Source organism: Rana temporaria, chromosome 4, assembly GCF_905171775.1.
Source record: "Rana temporaria chromosome 4, aRanTem1.1, whole genome shotgun sequence".
NCBI classification, from domain to species: Eukaryota; Metazoa; Chordata; class Amphibia; order Anura; family Ranidae; genus Rana; species Rana temporaria.
In genome coordinates this window covers 172,985,030-173,009,253 of record NC_053492.1, presented here as the reverse complement: position 1 = coordinate 173,009,253, position 24,224 = coordinate 172,985,030, and the positions used below count along the sequence as shown (strand labels likewise).

At 40.8% G+C, this 24,224-nt stretch overlaps 1 protein-coding gene across 1 annotated transcript in view; it reads right to left on the bottom strand.

Annotated features, from left to right (window-relative positions):
• Positions 1-12,373, bottom strand: part of NLGN1 (neuroligin 1) — a 910,902-nt gene extending 898,529 nt beyond the window's left edge. Inside the window, exon 1 of the mRNA XM_040349387.1 lies at positions 12,006-12,373. The gene's annotated coding sequence lies outside the window, so the exon portion shown is untranslated. The remainder of the gene's footprint in view (positions 1-12,005) is intronic.
• Positions 12,374-24,224: the final 11,851 nt, after the last annotated feature.

The following is a 24,224-nucleotide window of genomic DNA, read 5'->3' as shown; positions in this document are numbered from 1 at the left end:
CGTGAGTTGGGAGGAAATATTGCAAGAAGCAAATGGACTCGATTTTTACAGCTTGTATACATTTAAAGCTATTTAAATCCTTGGTCATATGTTAGATATAGTTTACATTTGTGTTTTAAGAAGAGGTACAGCCAACGCTCCTATGGATCTAGTGGTGCAGTTCGTTCTGCACTCCTATGACCCATTTCCAGTAGACAAAGGGCTTCAGCCCACTGTTGGATGACATCACAGCGCCAGTCCAGGCTTGGGAAAGATTGCGACCATATGGCAGAGATCCGCCCACATGCCTGGACCAGCACACAGATCCGCTTCTCAGCAAACCTGCCACTCTTGCCCCCTCCACAGCCCAGTGCTCCAGTGAGTAAGGGGCAGAGCAGAGAGCCTATGACTGATAGTCACCAGCTCTCTGCTCACAGTGGTGTTTGATTGCTCGGTTCTCAGTGTTATAACAAGAAAGCAGATATCCCCAAAGTTAGGGACTTTAAAGGCAACAAAAAAAAAATGATGTGAACAGTATAGTTGACTAATTGATATTATTTAACCACTTCCATACAGGGCACTTAAACCCCACTTCCTGCCCAGACCAATTTTCAGCTTTCAGCGCTGATGCACTTTGAATGACAATTGCGCGGTCATACAACACTGTACCCAAATTAAATTTTATCATTTTTTTTCACACAAATATAGCTTTCTTTTGGTGGTATTTGATCACCTCTGTAGTTTTTATTTTTTACGCTATAAACCTAAAAAGACAGAACATTTTGAAAAAAACACAATATTTTTTTACTTTTTGCTATACTAATATCCCATTTAACTAGTAGCCGACCAGCCACCGTCATTATACGGCGGCAGGTCGGCTCTCCTGGGCGAGAGCCCGTAGCTATACGTCCTATCGTATAGCCGCCACTAGGGGGCGCGTGCGCGCCGCCGGAGGCGCGCGCGCGCGCTCCCCGCTCGCCCCCGACTCCCGTGCGTGTGCCCGGCGGGCGCGATCGCCGCCGGGCACACGCGATCGCTCGGTACAGAGCGGGGAACGGGAGCTGTGTGTGTAAACACACAGCTCTCGTTCCTGTCAGCAGGGGAAATGCTGATTTTCTGTTCATACAATGTATGAACAGAAAATCAGTGTTTCCCCTAGTGAGGCCACCCCCCCCCCCCACAGTAAGAACACACCCAGGCATACTTAACCCCTTCCCCGCCCCCTAGTGTTAACCCCTTCACTGCCAGTGGCATTTTTATAGTAATCTAATGCATTTTTATAGCACTGATCGCTATAAAAATGCCAATGGTCCCAAAAATGTGTCAAAAATGTCCGAAGTGTCCGCCATAATGTCGCAATACCGAAAAAAAAATCGCTGATCGCCGCCATTACTAGTAAAAAAAATATTAATAAAAATGCCATAAAAATACCCCCTATTTTGTAAACGCTATAACTTTTGCGCAAACCAATCAATAAACGCTTATTGCGATTTTTTTTACGAAAAATATGTAGAAGAATACGTATCGGCCTAAACTGAGGAAAAAAAATGTTTTTTTATATATTTTTGGGGGATATTTATTACAGCAAAAAGTAAAAAATATTCATTTTTTTCAAAATTGTCGCTCTATTTTTGTTTATAGCGCAAAAAATAAAAAACGCAGAGGTGATCAAATACCACCAAAAGAAAGCTCTATTTGTGGGAAAAAAAGGACGCCAATTTTGTTTGGGAGCCACGTCGCACGACCGCGCAATTGTCTGTTAAAGCGACGCAGTCCCGAATCGCAAAAAGTACTCTGGTCTTTAGGCAGCAATATGTTCCGGGGGGTAAGTGGTTAAAAAAAAAACAAAAAACTTTTTTTTTCTCAGTCTAGGCCGATATGTATTCTTCTACGTATTTTTGTTAAAAAAATCACAATAAGCGTTTATTGATTGGTTTGCGTAAAAGTTATAGCGCCTACAAAATAGGGGATAGATTTATGACATTTTTATAATTTTTTACTAGTAATGGCAGCGATCTGTGATTTTTGTCAGGCCTGCGATATTGCGGCTGACATATGGGACACTTTTGACACTATTTTGGGACCATTTACATTTATAAATTATAAATATGCACTGATTACTGTATAAATGTGACTGGCAGGGAAGGGGTTAATACTAGGGGGTGATCAAGGGGTTAAATGTGTTCCCTGGGAGTGATTCTTACTGTGGGGTGAGGGGACTGACTGGGGGAGTCGACCGATCTGTGTCCCTATGTACAAGGGGCACAGCATCAATTTCCTCTCTCCCTGACAGGACGTGGATCTCTGAGTTTACACAGATGAAGGGACCCTCAACTGTCCCGAAACGTGTCGGGTAGAATACTGACACCCAATATGCACCAAATGTTTCAACATTGTATATTGTTGTTTTTATGACATATATTGTCGGTGTTGTTCACACCTTATCAATTTTTATATTCTTTATTAAATAATATCATTTAGTCAACTATACTGTTCGCATTATTTTTTATATTTTTTTGCCTTTAAAGTCCCTAACTCTCACTTTGGGGATATCTGCTTTCTTGATATATCAATACTGGGATTGGCAACTTTCAATGGCCCCTTTTGGTGGATTCACATGCATAGGTTCTCAGTGTTACAGCTGACGGGGGGACTGATGCCGCATCAGACCAATTCTGCATCCAGCTAGGTAAGTATAATAAAAACTAATCCCCATACGCCTCTTACCAAAATAAAATAAAAAGCCCGAAATAGAAAACAGAAAAATCATCACAAAGAACATAACGTACAGGCAGTGGGATGTGTCAAATTACTTAGAACCCTCAAACATTATTTATCCCGCCGCCGATAAAAGTGGTCTTGCGGCGAATCCGCCCAGAGACCACTTTTATCTTGAAGCTGACTGCCCGCTCTTGAAAAGGATGCTGGTGTTATGGTAGCTAGCTGCTACCATAACAAGGGTATTCCTCTTTAAAGTAGTGACGTAAAACAACGTCTGGAAGTGGTTAAACTCAAAACCAAAAATGTTAAATTTTGCAGTTGACTTATTCTTAGTCAAGGCTGCTGATAAGGCAGTAGACACAGCCCTCCTGCAGGGGGCCCGGGGCTCAATTAGTTCAACAGTAGGGCCTGGGCACTGATGCGCAGGAGGGCTGGTTGTACTTCCTTATTGCCCTATGGCTATCACTGCAGTGCAGCCAACTTCTCTTCACCTCCCACCTTACAGCTTTCAGCTGCTGCAGGGGTAGCCACAAGGTTTCAATATATGTGCCCTAATATAATGCATTCCCTGTACTAAGGTAAAAAACACAGCCTAGTTGCAGGTCTTATCTCTCCTCTCCCTGCTCTTACAGGACAGAATGAGAGCAGTGCTGTTGTCAGTCAAATCCTGTGTGGAGGGAACGATGGGTTTGGCCCAGCCACTCTGTGTGTATCTATGAATGCACGTAGCCCACCTCAGGAGCATGTCTGCACGAGTACCCCATAACATATGGTTTGATATGGGGACACTTGAAGAAAGGGAGGAGTGGACAGCACTGGCGAGGGATCACTAAAGAAGAGGTAAGGGTAATATCATTCACAGAGCAGGTAACTATAATCCTCTTTGTATTTTAAGAAAAATAGGCTTTTCAACCACTTTAAAGGAGTTCACTGTGTCTAGGCAGCTTTTTCAATAATTGTTTTTTTTCCTAACATTTGTTCAGCAAGACTTGAGCTACCAGAATGAACATCTGCATATTTGTATATAAAATAATGATCACATTTTGTAAAAACAAGGTAAAAATTTAAAATTTACATAAAAAAATTGCTCTCAAGTTAAGTTTATAATAACTCAGAATGTGTACTGATGGAAATGCATGGTAGCTTTCCCATAGCCACCAGTAGTTTATGGCACCATTAACACTTTACCATCCACCCTGAAGAATACAAAAGATGGACTGCATGCCTGCATGCTGCAGTTTCAGTTTGTTTTACGACTGCAATTAAGATACATAAAACATGCCTGGCTTTCATGTTTCCAACCACCCAGATATGACAATGGCTACTACTGAGTTTTTTTAATTTGACGGTTGATTGAAAAGAGTCAACTTCAACTGCAACTAAAGCAGGCATCATAGTGGTTATATTTTTGCCATGTTGCACAAGCAGGGGCTTAGCTATAGGGGTCTCAGGGGTCTCAATTGTGACCCAGCCCCATGCTCCAAGGGGCCCATGCGGCTCCCCAATGCCAAAATCTATAGTACCCAGCATGGTGCAAGGGAGCATCGGAGGGCGTGGGGCGGGAGGTGGAGAGTGAGATATGATGGTGTGGTAGTGTGGGAGAGGAGCAGACAGCAGCCCCCCTGTCCCCCATGAGCCATACTGGTATGTTAATTGTAACCCTGTGCCATGTCCCTGCTTTGCCCTTTTGTCTCTAAGCTATATACCAATCAGTGCAAGGGGGAAAGAGGACCTGTCATGGGGGAAGGAGGACCTGTCATGGGGGAGGGGATCAAGAGACTGGTAACCCCGACCCCAGTCACTGAACCCACTCTCTCTCCTGTCGCTGAGCCTCATACCAATCAGTGGGGGGATAAAGAGGACCTGTCATGGGGGAGGGGATTAGAGACTGGTAACCTCGTCTCCTTGTCACTGAGCCTGATCTGCCCTCCTATCTTTGAACCTTTCACTGGCCAGTGGGAGGGGTAAAGAGAACCTGTCATTGGAGAAAGGATCAGAGATGGGTAACCCCACCCACATCACTGAGTCGAGTCCTGTTCCTGAGCCATACACCAGTCAGTGGGAGGGGGCAGAGGACCTGTGAGTGAGTGTGAGTGAGTGAGAAACTTATATAGCGCAACACATGCAAACTGAATCGCCTCTGGGTGCTTGATATCCATTCCCTGGGCCCTCAGAAGATATGGGTTTTAATCTTTCTCCTGAAGGCTAAGTGGTTTTCCTCCAACCGGATGCTGGTTGGTAGAGCGTTCCATAGTCTGGGTCCTTGGACCGCAAATCTTCGTTCTCCTTTGGACTTGTATCTGGTTTTGGGTATCTGGAGTAGATTTTGGTTGGTGGATCGCAGAACACGATTGGTGTTGTGAGCTTTTAGTTTTTCGCATTGATATTGGGGGGCATTTCCCAGAATACACTTATGCGTAAGACAGAGTGCCTTGAAAGTGATTCTGTCTTTTACTGGCAGCCAATGAAGGGATCTCAGTGAAGGTGAGATTGATTCCCATGTTTTTTTCCCAGTCACAAGTCACGCGGCTGTATTTTGAACGACTTGCAGATGAGTGATTTGGTACTTTGGGAGTCTGAGATAGAGGGCATTTGCATAGTCAAGTCTGGAGTTGATAATTGTTCCCACCATGACTGCTATGTCTTCTTTTGGGATAAAGGGAGTGAGTCTGCGTAGTAGGCGCAGCAGATGGTGCGATCCGCTGACTACTGACCCTATTTATGCATCCATTGTCATGTAGGTGTCAAAAATGCCCCCGAGACTTTTGACTTTGGTGCTAGGGGTGATGGTTTGACCCAGAATGGGCGGGGGCGTCCATGTTGTTGTGGGATGATTCTTTCGATTGGCGTGAAACAGGAGAAGTTCTGTTTTTGAGCCATTGAGTTTAAGATAACTCTTAGTCATCCAATTTTCTATCAAAGAAAGGCATTTCTCTAGTCCGAGATAATGATGCTTTTTGTTGCAGATGCGAAAATATAGTTGTGTGTCATCTGCATAAGAGTGGTAAAGTAACTTCTGATTACTAATGATTTCAAAAAGAGGGCGGAGATAGATATTGAAGAGAACAGGCGACAAGGGGGATCCCTGAGGGACTCCGCATGACACCGTGCATTTTTCCGAAGTGAAAGGGCCCAGTTTCACTGTTTGTGATCGGTTTTCCAAGAAGGAGGAGAACCAAGATAAATCACATTCCGCTACTCTGGCTACTTCCACTAGCCGCATCAGCAATAATTCGTGGTCTACCGTATCAAAAGCTGCGCTTAGGTCCAACAGTACTAGAAGACAAGATTCTCCTTCGTCTGCGGCCTCTAGAGCGTCATCCCATATTTTGAGCAGTGCTGTTTCTTTCCCGTGACCAGGACCGAAACCCGACTGGAATGGATCGAGTAATTTATGGGTGTCTAAATGATGTTGTAGCTGTTGTACAACTTCTTTCTCCATTACCTTGGAGAAAACATTTAGGCCTGTTACGGGTCGACAGTGGTTTGGGTCTTTGGGATCAAGGGTGTTTTTTTTTAGAATTGGTTTGATTATACCTTGTTTCAGCAAGGTTGGCACCATGCCCTCCTTGAATGACTGGTTTATGAGCTGTGTGATAGCAGGTGCCCCTGTCATGGGGAGGGGATCCAGATAAGGCAGAACTACAAGTCCCAGAAGAGGGGTAGGGGCAGAGGAGCCCATGCGGTTCAACAAATCACAGCTAATTACACCTGACCCCCTAATATGACTGACCTAGGTCCTGCTGCCCCTAGTTAAAATAACAAAAATAACAATTCCTGGCACCAGTGGCAGAACTGCCAGGATAGGAAAGGTCACCCTTGCAACTGGGCCCTGGTGTTCTCCCACCATGGGGTGGATGCAAGCCAGCGGGAAGGGGGCCCACTGCAGAACATGAGAAAGGGTCCTGCTACGGAACTGCAACAAAGGGCCTTGCGACATAAGTAAAGGGTCTTGGGCCCAGAGGGAAGAGCCCCAGCAGGGGGTCAGGGGACCCTTCTTGGCTTCTTGAACCAGGGCCCTGATGGTTCTAGTTTAGCCTCTGTGCACAAGTGTATATAGCATAGCATACTTGCACATTATGGCACATTTACCTCCCAAAGTGCCTCCTTAACCACTTGACCTCAAAAAGAGTTACCCCCCTAATGACCAGGCCACTTTTTGCAAAACGGCAGCATCAATATAACTGATAATTGCGTGGTCATGCAATCCTGTACCCAAATAAAATCTATGTCATTTTTTTCCCCACAAATAGAGCTTTCTTTTGGTGGTATTTGATCACCACTGCATTTTTTATTTCTTGAGCTATAAACAAAAAAAGAAAGACAATTTTGAAAACAGAAAAAATGTTTTTACTTTGTGCTATAAAAATATCAAATAAAAAAAATTGAAAAAAAAATATTTCTTCATAAATTTAGGCCAATATGTATTGTGCTACATGTTTTTGGTAAAAAAAAAATGAAAAAGCGTGTATTGAATGGTTTATGCAAACGTTATAGTATCTCCAAACTATGGTATATAAACTGGAATTTGTATTTATTTATTTTTTTACTAGTAATGGCGACAATCAGTTACTTATAGCAGGACTGCGATATTGCAGTGGACGATTGAATAACTGACACTTTTGACACTTTTTGGGAATCAGTGACACTAATACAGTGATCAGTGCTTAAAACATGCACTGTTCCTGTACTAATGACACTGGCTGGGAATGGGTTAAACATTTAGGTGCAATCAAATGGTTAAATGTGTGCTTGACAAGTGTTTATGTGATCTGTTTGCTGCTTTACTAGGGGAAGAAATTAATGCTAGTCCCTGTTTGAGTGCATGGCAACCGCAGGTTGCGGTGAATATTAGACAGTGCCCCCTGCTGGCGGATGTGCACAATCACGTATATATACGTGATCCTGTAGCAGGGCGGTCTGCAAGTGGTTAATGCCCCCTCAATATGACTTCTTTGGTCTCCCTGTTGGCACCAATGAAATTTCCCTTTGTATTCTCATATGTTCGGTGTCTACAGCCATGTTAATTCGCTGACTTGGGTTGATGTAACTCCTCTGCATGAACCTGAATGTTAATTAATATGGGATCATAAGGCATGCCAAAAATGTATGTTCAAGCCTCGTACACACGACCGAGGAACTCGTCGTAATTGAAACATTGTTTACCTCGACGAGTTAGGCCCCGTACACACGACCAGTTTCCTTGGCAGAATTCAGTTTCTGGCTGAATTCTACCGAGGAAACTGGTCGTGTGTACACTTTAGGCCGAGGAAGCCGACGAGGACCTCGGCGAGGAAATAGAGAACATGTTCTCTATTTCCTCGTTGTTCTATGGGAGCTCTCGGCCCGCCGAGGTCCTCGGCGGCTTCAGGGCTGAACTGGCCGAGGAACTCGATGTGTTTGGCACGTCGAGTTCCTCGGCTGTGTGTACGGGGCCTCTGGCTTGTCGAGAAACTTGACAAGCTTGCTTTGCATACACATGGTCAAGACCAAATCTCCTCGTTCTCAAACGCAGTGACGTACAACACATACAACGGCAGGGGAAGTTCGATTCCACTGGCATAACCCTTGGGGCTGCTTTTTCTAATCTCATGTTACTGCGTTTTAAGTAAAAGTTTGGTAAGAGACGATTTGCACTTTTCGAACTGGTACAGCGTGACAAATGTGCTATCTCCATTACAAACGCTACTTTTACCGAATGTGCGCTCCCGTCTCATACTTTATTCTGAGCATGCGCGGGTTTCTTAGCATACACTCGAACGTGTTTCTCATCGAAAACCAGCCCGACGAGGAACACGATGAGGAAATTGAGACTCCCGTCGAGGAAAAAGAGAACTTGTTCTCTTTTCTTCTCGTCGAGTTCCTCAACAGTTTCCTCGATGAAAAACATACACACAACCGTTTTCCTTGGCAAAAAAGCTCTGCCACCAAGTTTCTTGATGGATTCTGTCGAGGAAACCGCTCGTGTGTACGAGGCCTAGAAAAGAAAATTGCTAGTGGGTAAATTTTTAGTTGCAGAAAAGATCTAAAGAGTGTCTTCTGCAAAGAAAGCCTACCTGTTACCAATTTCTAAAAAAAGATGACCATACAGATTAAGATCAGTTTATGCAATCTCCATAAAATCTCTTCATGAAACACAAAAAAGCCTTATCTTCATCCCCATCCACTTGGATGGATTTGACATGTTTGCTTTAATGGCTGTCAATAAGTTGTTTGATACATATTTACACTGGGAACGTCTTTAAGTATTTATAAAAAATAGTCTAATGAGTTAAAAAGGACTAGACTAAAATAGTGCAGCTAATATGGATACAAGGAAGGCCATACTTTTAGTGTTATGATTAGTAACTGTATGTAGACTATAATGATGAAACCATCCATACATTGAACACACCTTCACTGAAAATGCAGAAGTGGTTTAGTAATACTTTACCATCTAATGGCAACTGCAAAGGACAACGGCCTATAAACAGTAAGGGGGAAATGATATTGAAAGCTTACTACTGTATGCACTAGCAGGTACACAGTCAGAATAGTATACTTTTCAAGCATAATATTCTTTCAAGCATGACTCAGGTAAGCACATTACAAATCCAATAAAAAAAGAAAATGATGAACGAGTTGAAGAACCTGGCCTTCCCACAAACACAAAGTGACAACAGTTTGATGAACTAGTGAGCAGTGTCTACAGAAAAGGTCAAACCACAAGCAATACTAGAGGGCTTTATGGCTATGCTTTTATCTACCTATTACAGTATCATCGCATTTCATTATTTACACTTTCAGCAGAGAAATGGAAAAAGCATCATAGTTCTTTAGATGGGTAAATGCGCCACTTTTGCCTCCGTTTTGGAATGAAAATACTTTGATAAATTACACTGCAAACTGCAGAATCAGCTTCCCAAACAGCTGCATCCTGTTGGAAGTAAGCAAGTGAATGTGAAAAGATGTTCTGTATTGAGCAGAGGTATTCAACAGACTGAGCCATACTGCCTTCACCATTCAGCTAAGTAAATTCATTTAGCAGGAAATCATTTCCCTAGTTCTATACAAATGACAAGAAATAGTTCAGTACATAAGATCTACAGTACGTTTGTATAGGGAGGATCATTGTATTCATTCATCGTTAAAAAAAAAAAACTTAATTTAGCAATGCTCCTATTTACTATTATTGATTCTTAAGGGTTTTTTTTTTTATGTACATTACAATTGTTACATTACTGTGTTACCACTGTTCTTTATACCCTAGAAAAGCTGAAAAAAAATGTAAGTGTATATTAAATTCCCCACTGATATCAGTGATACCGGAGACAACATGGAATTTCAGGAGCAGAGGGCATATTAATATATTAAAAACAGAAAAGAGCAAATGCATTTCATTTCATATGTTAGAATTACAGAAGCTAAACAACATACCAGGTGATCAAATTTATTTCTTTATATTATATTAAGACACTTGTGCTCTTGGGACACACAAGTACTGTACAGTTGTACAGGAATATAGTGCAATACATCAGTGTACGATTAATTGGTTAATGGTCATGGATTGTCAAGTTATATGTTTAACTTTGCATATACCCAAGTCTTATGCCCTGTACACATGATAGGAATTTCCTATGGGCTAAAATCTGATGGAATTTTCTATCAGAATTCCGTTCAAGCTGTCTTCCATCAGTCTTGCATACACACTGTCAGACTAAATTCTGACCGTACAAAACGCGGTGACGTAAAACACTACGATGAGCCGAGAAAAATGAAGTTCAATGCTCCTGAGCATGCATCGACTTAATTCTGAGCATGCATGTTTTTTTTCTCCGTCGGAGGTCCACACAGATGATCGGAATTTCCCATAGGATTTTTTTTCATCAGAAAAAAATAAAACATGTTCTATTTTCAAAATCCGACGAAAAAAAAATCCTGTGGGCCCCAAACACGATAGGAATTTCTGATGAAAAAATTCCATCAGACTTTTTTCATCAGAAATTCCTATTGTGTGTACAAGGCATTACTTTACTACTTTACATCTTTCTACATTATTGTTACATTTAGGTCATCTTCTTGTGCATTATCTATCTCAAACACTGAACTGGACTGAACTCTGTACAGTAAATATATATTAATTAAATAATAAAAATGTTGACTACTACAAATATATATTTTCCAGCATGTAACACTTCCATTAATCACAGTTAAATTTGCTATTGCTGGTTATTAATGGGACAGCTTTGTTCAAGCAGACACTGTGTCACATATAAGAGGTCAGAGCAGCAAATGTCCAACATTGTGTAATTCATACATCTCAATGAGATCACACTACGTATTTTTTCCCTCCTACATCATGCTTAATGTTCTCAAACTCTCATCCACACTTTCTATGGCTTGTCTGCAGAATACCCAAGTGTTCCATGCATATGAATTTAAGATTTTGAGTAGAAAAGAGTTAAGCCGACAAACTGTCAGAACAAAAACACTGCAGATATGAGCTGAATAAGAAATTCCCAATATAGTCCATCAGTATGATTTTGGAGTAGAAGTCATTTAACTCTTCCACTCCTAGCGAATAATAACCCTAATGGAGTTTCAAGTTTTCATTTATACACTAGCCTTTTCAGGAAACATTCAAGGAGAGAACAGATGGTAGTACCAGAAAGGACATAGCAGTATCTAGCAGTTTTCGAAAACAATAGAAGACAGTGAAGGCTAGTTCATGTGGTGTATTACCAGGGATGAACAAGCATGCAGCATGGTTTTTCTATAAGAAAGGCACATTTGCTGACATAACTTGCCCTCGCTTGACTTGCACTTAGCAGGCACCAACTGCTTTACACATATGTCTAAATTCTTCACATTAATGTTCAACATACTGTACCAGCCTTATGCTCCATGTGCTTAGCTGGCCAGCTATTAAATGTACAGTACATAAGCATAAGGGCTACCCACATACACACAATATGGAAAGACGTCAGTTAAATGTATCAAAGATTATACAGAAGATCATTTTAAGCATGTTAAATTGAGTTTTAGCACAAATGATTTTGATGTAAATGTGTAAGCTCTATGTTTTAATGGCATCCAGCACAAAGACTTTAGCATGCTGTGTATTAATTATCTTTAGCATGCACGTGATAATCCCTATTATACTTTGAAGCATATTGATTCATTAAAAGCAAGTCTCTGGACAATTGTTAAATGTAATGAAACAATTAAATGACCGTGGAATACAGAGAACAGACAAAAGTTATTTATAGCATTGTCAATGAGGCTGTAGAGGAATTCAGCACAGCAGCACCTTACATCTGCCTTACCTTGTACACGTCCAGGATCAGCAATCATAAATACTTGACTTAGCCTAATAAAAGGCTGGAAGGATGCTGAATCGAAGCATTTTGCTGTACCTTCACTTCAAATGAATAAAGGCTTTGTTGTTAAGGAAGCATCAGTAGCCAGCAGCTCCAGCAAGACTCCTTTTTTTTTTACAATCACAGCCAAAAAATAAAGAGATAAATCCAAAAAGCAATCTAAAAAAATTTCAGAAAACAACTTAAGCGTGCCAAAAGCCAAAATCCACAGATTCCGAGACTGCTTAATAGAAGAGAAATCCCAGGGAGAGAAAAGTGGAGGGGGTGAGAGGGAAAAGCTCTCTGAATATATGCCTAGAATAGCTATCAGAATGAACAGGTCTGCCAGTGGCTCTTGTCTCTACATCCAGGAGCAGCAGCAAACGCCTCCGTGCCCATATATGGCTTCTGCAGCAGTTTACTTGGCTCTGTGCAGTATTAGGACCCAGAGGTGGCTACAGACACTTACCAAAGGGTGAAGTTGCAACTTTAATGGGAGTGCACTCCAAAAGAAAAAGAAGAAAAAACTGTATAATGTACTCTGTAGGACTGAGAAGTGTTTTAGCTAGTAAATCAGATGGAGGAGGGGGCAATTGGAGGTGTGGTTGATGATGTCAGGTTGAGACTGGGAGTAGGCAGAGTTTCATACTTACACTGTACCTAATGCCTCCTGTCCTGTCCTGTTAGCTCCACGCTATTGCTTTGTGCAGCAGGAGTGATCAGTGTTGCATTGGGGCACTTGGGGGCCCAAGTTAGAAAATGAAACCGCAGCTGTGGTGAAAAGGGGTATGGCTTAATGTAAGGGAAACGAAGGACCAACTTAACCCCTTGAGCCTGTAATACCCCTTCATTACAAGGTCATTTTTCAATTTTCAGTGCTGTGATAGTTTGATTGACAATTACTTAACAATGCAACGCTGTACCAAAATGTTATATAATATATTAAAACTTATAGAGATTTATTTTGTTGGTATTCAATAACTGCTAGTTTTTTTTTCACTGTATCAATGAAAACATACCAAAAACTGTATCCCTAATTACTGTGTAAATAAAAATGTCAGGACAGTACAACCATTCCCCAAATAACCCCTTTTTGGAAAGAGGATCGTCCAAGGTGAGCTAGTTTTTTCCACAATTATTTTGCTGGTATTAAGGGGATTTAAATACAGAGCTTGACAATAATGGACTATAGATACAGCACATACAGGTCATGCACAAAGGTAGGAGGAGTTAAAGGGGTTAATGTATAGGTGGCACTTAGTGGGAGAATGTAAATGAGGGGGTTAATGTGCAAATGTTCAGGAAAAGACAGATTAAGGTTTAATATACAGGCCACATAGAGTTGCAAGATGGGCACCACGTATAGGAGGGATGGAAGGAAAAAAGGTTAAGAAACTATCCTTATGTGTTGCTTCTATGATCTGTGCTTTGGTCTGAAACGAATGAATAACTCATTCATTCATAAGTCCCCTTTTCTTCCTCTTCCTCTGTTGTATGAGGAAATTGCAGGCTCTTGAAAGTAAGCAACACACTGTTTATTTCTGTGATCACTGTGATTGGTCTTGCTATGATCATTCATAGAGTGATCCCAAGGTACAGAGCCATTCAGACCAAATTTAGAGGTATTACTGGCCACATAACAATACTTTATCCAGTGCTATTTATAAACATCATAAGATAAATAATCATCTGCCACTTTGCCATTGATAAAGGTAGGGTGGTAACTAAGTGGTTAAGGAAAAATAAATGATGGTCACAAATGTTTTATTTTTTTTATTTTTTTTAATGCATGATATCTGACTGTACACATACACCACCTGTTAACACTAGAGATCAGTCAAATTTCCCTGGGTTTGGTTCAATCAGGGTAAGACAAACTTCAAGGAAGTTCAGATGCTTAACAAAAGTAAAAAATTAAAATTAAAATGAATTGCAGCCAAATCTGTTAAAGCAGAGTTCCACCCATTTGGCATGTAATTTTTTTTGGAGGGGGGAATGAGCACCTTGTTTTGTCAATTTAACAGCTCTAATTTCCGCTCGAGCTGCCTTGGCGACTCCTCCTTTCCCCTCCCTCCCTGCAATCTTGTGGAACACGTCGCAGGTCCCAAAAGATTGCCCGGCCATTCAGGGCACAGAGCACACCTGGCTGTGAAGCCGCAAGCTGTCACAACCGGGTGCCCACACTAGTGATGTCAGCACCGCAGAGAGGCGAAGGAGATGAGCAAGGGCTCAGGCTGGATCGTGGGACAGGTAAGGTGTGTGTTTATTAAAAGTCAGCAGCTACACTTTTTGATAAACAGAAAAACGAGTGGAACTCCGCTTTCGGTTAACCACTTATGGACCACCTGTCTGCATTTCACTGTAGGTGGGTGGCTTGTACAGGCACATCAACATGCCGGTATTTTGCTCCTTTTTTTGGATTCAGGAGCCTGCGCCTCTACCCTGCCCCGCCCACTAACACTGTGAATTGTCAACAAATTTCATATAATATACACTTATTGTTTTTTTTTTACAGAATACTACATGTCCTTGATGACACCCTTGGTAGGGGTGAAACGCGTTTACATACTTCCGGTCTACCAAAAGGCTGACATCAATTCGGCCCTCCATGGAGCAAACGCCAACCAGCGGCGCACCTGGAGCTCCATGCTGATGCCTGTTGTGTTTTAGTTTCTTGTAAGTAGCACCAGCGCAAATTTACCTATACCATACAGTACTTTACTATCAGATCCTTCTTTGTTTCCCACATGATCGAGTAACCTTGAACATTTATGGAAGTCAGCACTGTAAAGGGCTCCAGAGAAAACACTGTGTCTCCCAACTGATCATATTCGATCCAAGCTTTTCTGACCCCAGGCGACAAAGCTACGGGTCCTTGCCATCTGGTGAGTGGGGTCACAACAGGGGAGTGTGGTACACAGCACCGTCCTTAATTGTGGAGCACCAGCAATAATTTAGGAGCACCTATGCACTTTTTCAAGCACCTTTTGAGCACGTAGCACTTTATGTTTAGAGTCATTCATCCAAATTATGTTGATTATGGTTTATTAATTGTACTTATTCACTTATTCGCAAGCGCTGTTTATATTGTTTTCTCTATATATGTTATTGCCCAAATACGGCTATATGTAGGCACTTATGTAACCCATCTGATCCCCAGCCATTTTCTTATGTGGCTGGAGATTCCTGGTCATGTAGGTGAATAAGCCAGTTGCAAGCTTCCCTAGCAATCATTGACAGCCAAAAGCTGCCCCATTCATCAATGCTGAATGCCCTAAACGTTGAATCTTATCTGAACTGACAATGTTTGGCTCTAATGAATGCTGAGCCATTGCCTAGTTAACACTAAATATTCTGAATTAACCCTAAGCACACTGTAGCACCTAATTTTTTTATATGTATTTCCTGAAGTATGTCATTACAATGGGGGGACATCCAGACATGAGTAGGTCATGGCCCTTTGCCATTGGGTGTGGGGGACAGGAGGCAGAGTGGGAGCCACCCCAACAGATATATAGATGTATTAAATATATACGCTGTTCTTCCAAAGTTGGACTACACACTGTACCAATGTGATAAAGTGCATATAAATATATGTATGAATCTTACAGTTCTGAAACAGACTGTCTCTACTGACTGTAAAAGTGACTCTAGTGCAACACAATAAATATACATATAAATAAATAAATAACTAAGTGAATAACAATGATAAATGAAAAAAAAGTGCTACTGTGCATACGAGTGGTTAACAATTATACCACTTTCAATAGTGTCCAAAGGCTCATGTATTAGTTAGCAATGACCCCACTGTTGTGTTAATCAGACAGTTAAACAATCAAAAGTGCTCCTGTGCATGTGCGTGGCATCAAGTTGATTCTATTTAATTGTGCTTAAAGTTCATGCAATTCTGGAACTTCTAGGTGGTCGAACGCATGCCATAGTGTTCCTCATTCTGGTGCTCCCCTTAGGTATTAAATGCTCACCTTAAAGTGAGTGACTTTGCAATAAATCGAAGTCAATACATGCCTATATGAACCACCTCTGGGCTCCTGCAGTTATACTGGAATCCTGACTCCTCAGTGTAATACCTCAGTAAGTGTATGGAATAAAAACTTGATAGTGTAAAAGAGTTTAAACAATTTATTAAATCACAGCAAACCCCTCCCCCCTTCCAGGATACTCACATGCGCTAGTACACTACTCTACATCAAATGAAAAAAATGGGTAGAATACTGGACTGGTATCGGGATGGTATGTAGTTCCTCCTTAGCAGGTCACCTGCTTAATGTGCTGTCCTGTCCCCTCCCCAACGTGTGTTGATACAGGGATTTCCGTATCTCCCCCTTATATATGTATATATTTAATCTATTTACATCTGCATGATATACTGTATGAGACAAAATTAATGCTTGCAGCTGATTTTTTATTGTTAGGCATGTTTTTGGTAAGCTGAGGCTCAAAGAACTTTGTATATTTTTGGATATAAATGGCTTCACGCCACTCTCACATGGCACATATTGGCTGCAGTCTGTGAGATGATATCAACATATAGGTAAGCTGCTTTTTGGAGTTTATCCCATTGGATCTGTGTGGTTTTGGTAGGATCTATATTTGCTTTCCTCCTTTTATCTGATATGTGGAAGTTGTTATTTATTTGAACCTATGGGGATGTTGTTCAGTCGCTTACCATTGTGTTTTTTTATTCTTTCTCCTGGTGCACAGTTGGAGGGTTGTTTACCCTTCTTGTTACGATAGATTGACTCCCCGTCCATCCCCTCTTTATCACATCCTTGCAGTCTGGGTTAGATCCTTTCCCTCCTCCCCTTCTCCCTATCTGAATTACGGATGCTTGGTAAGTGATTGTAATGAGGCTATTTAGAGAAAAATTGATGTACTCCTATATATGTTTTTTCTCTTTTTCATTTAATTTGTTTGTTGTTGAATATGGGTTTCCTTTTTTTCTCTGTCTTCTTTCGTTTCCTTTGGTAGGCGATTGCAGTGGTTGGACCTCTAGATATAAAGATACTTGACATCTCCCTGATGCACCTAGCACCTCTACCAATATTATGTTGAGCTTCCATCTAGTACGTTTGTCATATGACAGTTTGATGCTTGTATGTCCCCATCTTTGTTCTTTTTCTGGGTTAGTATCTAATGTGAGATGTTTCTTTTCTCTTGCCATTTGTCCCCCTCAATGTGTTGATTTTGTGCCCTTCTATAAGAGTCAGTTAAATCATCTCCAGCTCCCCCATCCTTTTTTCTTATTTTCCTGGGAAACCCAATGATTGCAGATTAAATGCATTTTTCTTTATTTTTGTATGGGACCAATATATAAAATATATGCATTATAATAGTCAATTTTATGGATATAATAATATATTGTCTGTATTATTTATCAGCTATAAAACCACAAAGATTAAAAAACAAAGTGGACCCTGAGGAAGCCCCTTAGTGAAACGCGTTCATCCAATTACTCTTCATTGTTGTTTGGTGTATTGATGTACCTACCACATGTTTATAGCTTTGACTACATGTTTTTAGATAGCCTCTTATACTGTGTAAACTAAAAACTTTTTTTTATTACTACTATTTACTTTGTTAATGGTTGTACTCTTTTTCCATGGTCTCTTTTAAGGAGAGACATAGTCCATATTATGTATGTAAACATTCTGGATTTGATCACAGACATATCTCCATTGATATTGCATAATGCAGGTCAGTGACCAGGCCTGCACCTGTAGATCTCGCCCAGATTACATATTGACACTACAGTATATGACCATTAAAGTATGCTTTAGAAAATAACCTAAATTCCCTTTAACTTTGGCCATGCCATTTCTCACCAGATCTGCCATCTTTTAAGGTTTGCACCTGACCTTCAGATCATGACAGGTCCTGCAGCATATTTGCACATGCACAGGGTAATTTCCATGCACACACAGACACAGCAAGGTTGTGCATGCATGCACAGATGTGTCACAGGTGTTCTACTGGGACCCAAAGCCCTGTGGCACATCTGCACATACACAGTATCCCTGGGAAGTAGATTCGGGTGAACATCATTCTAGGCTAGATGAGAAAGAGCTGCTACTTTAGGAAATAATAATAATAATAATAATAATAATAATAATAATAATAATAATAATAATAATAATAATAATAATAATAATAATAATATGTGAATTTAAGAGTGGTATATTAAAATTAGCTGGTCCACAGTGTCAAGGTACAAGTAGATTTGCCTGTCAATAACAAACCCCATTGAAGTCTATGGGTGGTGAATAATAAACCACAATTTTTACCATTTTCAAAACGAATAGGCAAGGGTTGTCAAACAAAGAACATAAAGATCTTTACACTGCCAGAGGGTGCATAAGAAAAAAAAACAAAAAACGTACAGCAGGGAGAAGGTCCTCCTTTTTCTTCAACTTAGAGGAAGACATGGAAAAACACCAATCCTATAAATTTCTTGCTTGGGGATACAATACTTGATTTTTTTTTACCCAGTGGTAATATTTTGGAATTGAACAGTGGTAAGAATAGCCATAACAGATCTAAAAGCTTTGGCAAGAGTATGATTAAAGTAAATAAAGCTAAAGCAATCAGTTGTACACTAATTGGCCAGTAGGATATCAGTTTCATAGTATATCACCCCCCCCCCCAGTTTTACTATGGTGACAATGAGCTATTATGTCACTATGGTGACAATGAGCTACTGTGATGACAGGATGTAAAAAACAAAATAGTGAATGGTAAATAATAAGAAATAGTAAAAAAAGTTTAAGAAATGTTTACATTTTTTATAAAAACATATTTATTTATTTTGTACATACTGTCAACAGTCAGTATCCCTGATTACCACACATGATGATGCTGTACTGCACTGGTGACAGTATGTACAAAAAACAATTTTATTTAATTTCTTAATTTTCAAAAAACTTGCCATGCCTTCATTGGGGAGGTATGTGTACTGTGCTGGCATTTTGGGGCCTCAAGAATGTAGATCAGGCCATCAGTACATCAGAATTGATATATTTTTAAATATATATACCATAGTTTGTAGATGCTATAACTTTCACACAAACCAATTAATTGACACTTATTGGGATTTTGTTTTTAACAATACATGTAGCAGAATAAATTTTGGCCTAAATTTATGAAGAAATTAGATTTTATTGGATATGTTTTTTAACAGAAAGTAGAAAATATTGGGCCAGATCCACAAATATCGGGCGTAACTTAACTTTTCCCATTTAAGTTACACTGCCGCAAATTGGCCAAGTTAGTGCCCGATCCACAAAGCACTTACCTTGAAATTTGCGGCGGTGTAACTTAAATGTGTCCGGCGCAAGGCGTGCCGAATCTAATGGGGCGAGTCCCATTTAAATTAGGCGCGCTCCCGCGCCGGACGTACTGCGCATGCTCCGTCGGGTAACTTACCCGACGTGCATTGCGCTAACAGATGTCGCTCTGACGTAATTTTCTTACACGGTAACGTAAATGGCGTCCAGCACCATTCACGGACGTCTTACGCAAACGACGTAGAGTTTGAATTTTCGACGCGAGAACGACGGCAATACTTAATAGGGCTTAGTCAAATAGGACTCAGCCCTATTTTTACACGGCGTAACTCGACGTAAACGACGTAGATTTAGAGCGACGGGCCCGTCGGAGCGTTCGGGGATCGCCGTAAGTGTTCATTTGCATATTCTACGCCGGCCGCAATGGCCTCGCCACCTAGCGGCCGGCCTAGAATTGCATCCTTAAGATCCGACAGTGTAATTCAATTACACATGTCGGATCTTCTGTCTATCTCTTGACTCGGGATCGCCTTGCAGTGTCCACAGGCATGGTTAATTACCTTGTCCCTGGATCCAGCAATGCCTCTCCGCTGTGTGAGCGAGCGGCGTCCTTGCTAGATTCACACAGTGCCTGTGTGCTGCTGATCTCCGTTCCCTGTGATGTTACGACGCACGGGGGCGGAGAACGGCGCCAAATTCAAAAAAGTGAATAAACACATTACATACAGTATACTGTAATCTTACAGATTACAGTACTGTATGTAAAAAATACACACACCCTGTGTCCCTAGTGGTCTGCCCAGTGTCCTGCATGTACTTTTGAATAATAAAAACTGTTCTTTCTGCCTGCAAACTGTAGATTGTCCATAGCAACCAAAAAGTGTCCCTTTACATCAAAAGTGCTTTTAGAACAGCTAGAAAACAGCGAAAATAAATTATAATCACTTGCAGAATTGAGCGATAGCGATTTGTGGGGAAATTCGTCATAAAAAAATTTAAGTGTTTTTGATTTGATTACATTATTGAATAATTTTTATTATAATTATATTATTATTTGTTATAATTATTTATAATTATTTATTATATTATAATTTATGATTTTGTTTTTCAAACTTTATCATACCCGGGATATCTACTAGACTCTTGTTTGGACAGATTTAAGTGAGTTAAGAATTACAGGCCTACAATGTAAATCGCCAAATTTCCTTGCAAAATAATGGTACCGCTTTCAGTACCTAAAACCAGAAAGAATCATACCGCCAGGGAGGTTAACTTGACAGTATTTTGACAGTATTTTGCTACTTGTGCCAGCACAAAATGTACATGGCTTTCTTGATTACAATTCCAACCCCACACAGCCGATACCTACATTCAACCGCATTTTTTTAAGTTTTACAACCCAAGTGATCCTAACCTGACCTTAAATGTACCTAAGGAAACCACAGTGCTAAAGTGCTAAAGATTCAACATGGGGCCTACAAACAGCTTTGTTCCTTGGTTGAAGAGCTTGGACGTGTTTCTAAATAGAGATTAAAGTGTTACTAAACCCACAACAGTAAAATCAGTTTGTATATGCAGTAAAGTATGCTTGTTATATTTACTGTGGAACCTATTCCTCTGCATTGTGTAAAAAGTCTGTTTGATCCTGGCTTCTTTGATCCTCCCTTCCTTCCACAGTCCCCTAATAATGTCTTGATAACACAGAGTCTAGGGAGTCAGGCTGCACGTGCTCAGTTTGGAGTGTATTGTACAGAGGTTTTTTCTTTCTTGGGAGGATGTATGTTATCAGCACAGGGCCAATCAGCACTGTCCAGACAGAGAGTCAGGGGTCTTGCTGTCTCATAGGACAGTCAGAAAACTCCTCCTACAAACTTTAACCGGTGCTTGGGTGGACACTGATAGAAGTCACAAGACTTCAATATACTGCTGATGAAAACATATATTTAGCAGTTTATATTTACTAAAATAATTGCATTTCAATGTTCTGTGTACTGTGGGAGACCAGATATAGCGAATGCAGGGTCCTAGTAACACTTTAAGCTTCAACGTTTTCAGTGCTAGGTACCACCCCAGTCCTTTAACTATCAAGTGTTAGAGTCCCTTTATTTACTAAGTTAACCCCCCTAGCGGTATTCCCGAGTCTGACTCGGAGTTACATTTTTGTGCTGCGATCGGTAACCCCGAGTCAGACTCGGGCTTGCCTCGCTGAATCCACAGGCATTGTTTACTTACCTTGTCCCTGGATCCAGCGATGCCACCGCGCTGTGTGAGCGAGCGGGTGCTCGCTCGATTCACACAGTGCCTCTGTGTGCCGCCAGAGCTCCGTTCCCTGCAACGTTACGACGCACGGGGGCGGAGAACGGCGCCAAATTCAAAAACGTAAACAAACACCTTACATACAGTATACTGTAATCTTGTAGATTACAGTACTGTATGTAAAAAATACACACCCCCCTTGTCCCTAGTGGTCTGCCCAGTGCCCTACATGTTCTTTTATATAATAAAAACTGTTCTTTCTCCCTGCAAACTGTAGATTGTGCATAGCAACCAAAGGTGTCCCTTTATGTCAAAAATGGTTTTAGAGCAGCTAGAAAACAGCGATAATAAATTATAATCACTTGAAGAATTGTGTGATAGCGATTTGTGGGGAAGTTCGTCATAAAAAAGTAAAAGTGACAGCGACAATTCTGTAACTGAGCAAATTTTTGTGATTTTGAGTTGATTACATTATTGAATAATTTTTATTATAATTATATTATTATTTGTTATAATTATTTATAATTATTTATTATATTATAATTTATAATTTTGTTTTGAAAAAAAATTCATACCCGGGATGTCTACTAGACTCTTATTTGGTCAGATTTAAGTGAGTTATTCCTAAGAATTACAGGCCTACAGTATAAAATGCCAAATTTCCTTGCAAATAATGGTACCGCTTTCAGCACCTAAAATCTGAAATAATCATACCGCTAGGGAGGTTAAATCTCTCTTTGGAGATAATCAATGTCCCTATGAACAGCCTTGGCCCTGGTACCAATAACTATCAAGTGTTAGAGTCCCTTTATTTACTAAGTTAAATCTCTCTTTGGAGATAATCTATGTCCCTATGAACAGCCTTGGCCCTGGTACCAATGTCGCTTCATAGTGACCTTAGAATACTTTGTGCCTTCAAATTAGTACTGTTTTGATATCAGCTTCAGGCTCTTCTGCCAGAGTTCTTCTCACCTCTTACCATCTTGTTTTACACTCTTTAATATCACTTCTGTAAGATATTCTTGGGGGAACTCTGTATAGCTGGGACAGTGTATTGGTATATTAAAACCTCTCTGCCTAATAACCCCACCCCCTAAAGACCCCCAGACAGTTCTAGTAAGTATGTACTGCTGGGTCCCATAAAAATTTGCCAATATGGCCATCACATATTTGGGAATACAACACCCTATGGAGCTATCAGATCTCTACACCAGATCTGATCAACAGATCAGCGGAACTGTAAATTATACGCCAGGACCTCCAAATTTGGGATGTACCCACAATCTCCTGGTTCCATATTCCATATTAAAAATTACAATCCTTCTACGCTTGCTCTATACATTGCAAACATCTCCCAATTCACCTACCGCCTTTTTTTGTGTCTTATAAGGCCATGTGTATGGCAATTCTATGGGGTTACAAATCCGCCCGAATAGGATGGGCTATGCTGGTGCTACCGAAGTACAGTGGTGGAATTGGTTTTCCCGATCGTCACCGCTACTATTGGGCAGTTCACCTTGCACAGGTGGTAGATTGTAAGGTCCATTCTCATTGTAAAGGTTGGGTAACCCTTGAATATTTAGTTTCAGACTCTGACTTATACTTAGTGCCATGGTTCTCTAAAGAACATGTGTCGCCTACCCTATACTCCCTCACCCATATTGGGGCTAATCTTCACGCCTTTGACAGAGCATGTGCAGTACATGCACTCTCTGCCAAGGCGTGTTCAATTAGAGGAGTTAGAGGCAACCCTGACTTCATTCCAGGTCTGTCCAAGACCTAATTAGCAGCAAAATGGCCACATGTAGAGATGCAGGCAAGACATTTCTTTCACAGAGGAAGATTTATGCGACATTTACAGAACTTATAGAACTATCCAATACTAATTTGTTTCCCCTTTGGTCTTACCTTCAACTTAAACATTACTTAGACAACCCAGCCCATAGAGAGAGGTTTACCAAGGCTCCTACATTCTTTGAATCGGCTCTTGATTGTCCCCCCCCGAAATTCATCAATGTTTGGGGAACCTTATGCTTCTTTGCTCTCTGATCATGCATTTTGGGAATCTGTACTTGACACAGAGATAGAAGATGCCAGCTGGGACCGCATCCACTTATACATCCACAAGGGCTCTCCTGCCAAGGAAATGGATACAAACTTCAAACAAAGTGGTACAAAACACTGGATCTGCTTCATAAATTTGTTCTGTTGGTCTCTAACCGCTGTTGGAGTTGCGGCAAGGAGATAGGCACTTTCCTTCATATTTGGTGGACCTGATTTAGTCTTATTGGCGTAAGGTACACGACACGACAACTGCAATCTCCTCACTCCTGTTGGAGTTTTCACCAACACGGTACCTCCTTCATCCCTCTAAAATTTCCAAAAAACAGTATTATAAGTCAGGAGCTATGTATATGATCAATGCTGCTAGACTTTGCGTACCAGTCCATTGCAGGTCCAAATCTCCCCCTTGAAGGAGTGGATCTCTCGCATGAACCATTTAGCAGTGATAGAGGAGCTGATCTATACCACCCTTGATAAAATATCCAAATACTTGGCCCCATATAGGACCTGGACAACATTTTGAGAATCTCAGTTATACCAGGAATTAATGCAGGATTGCAACAAA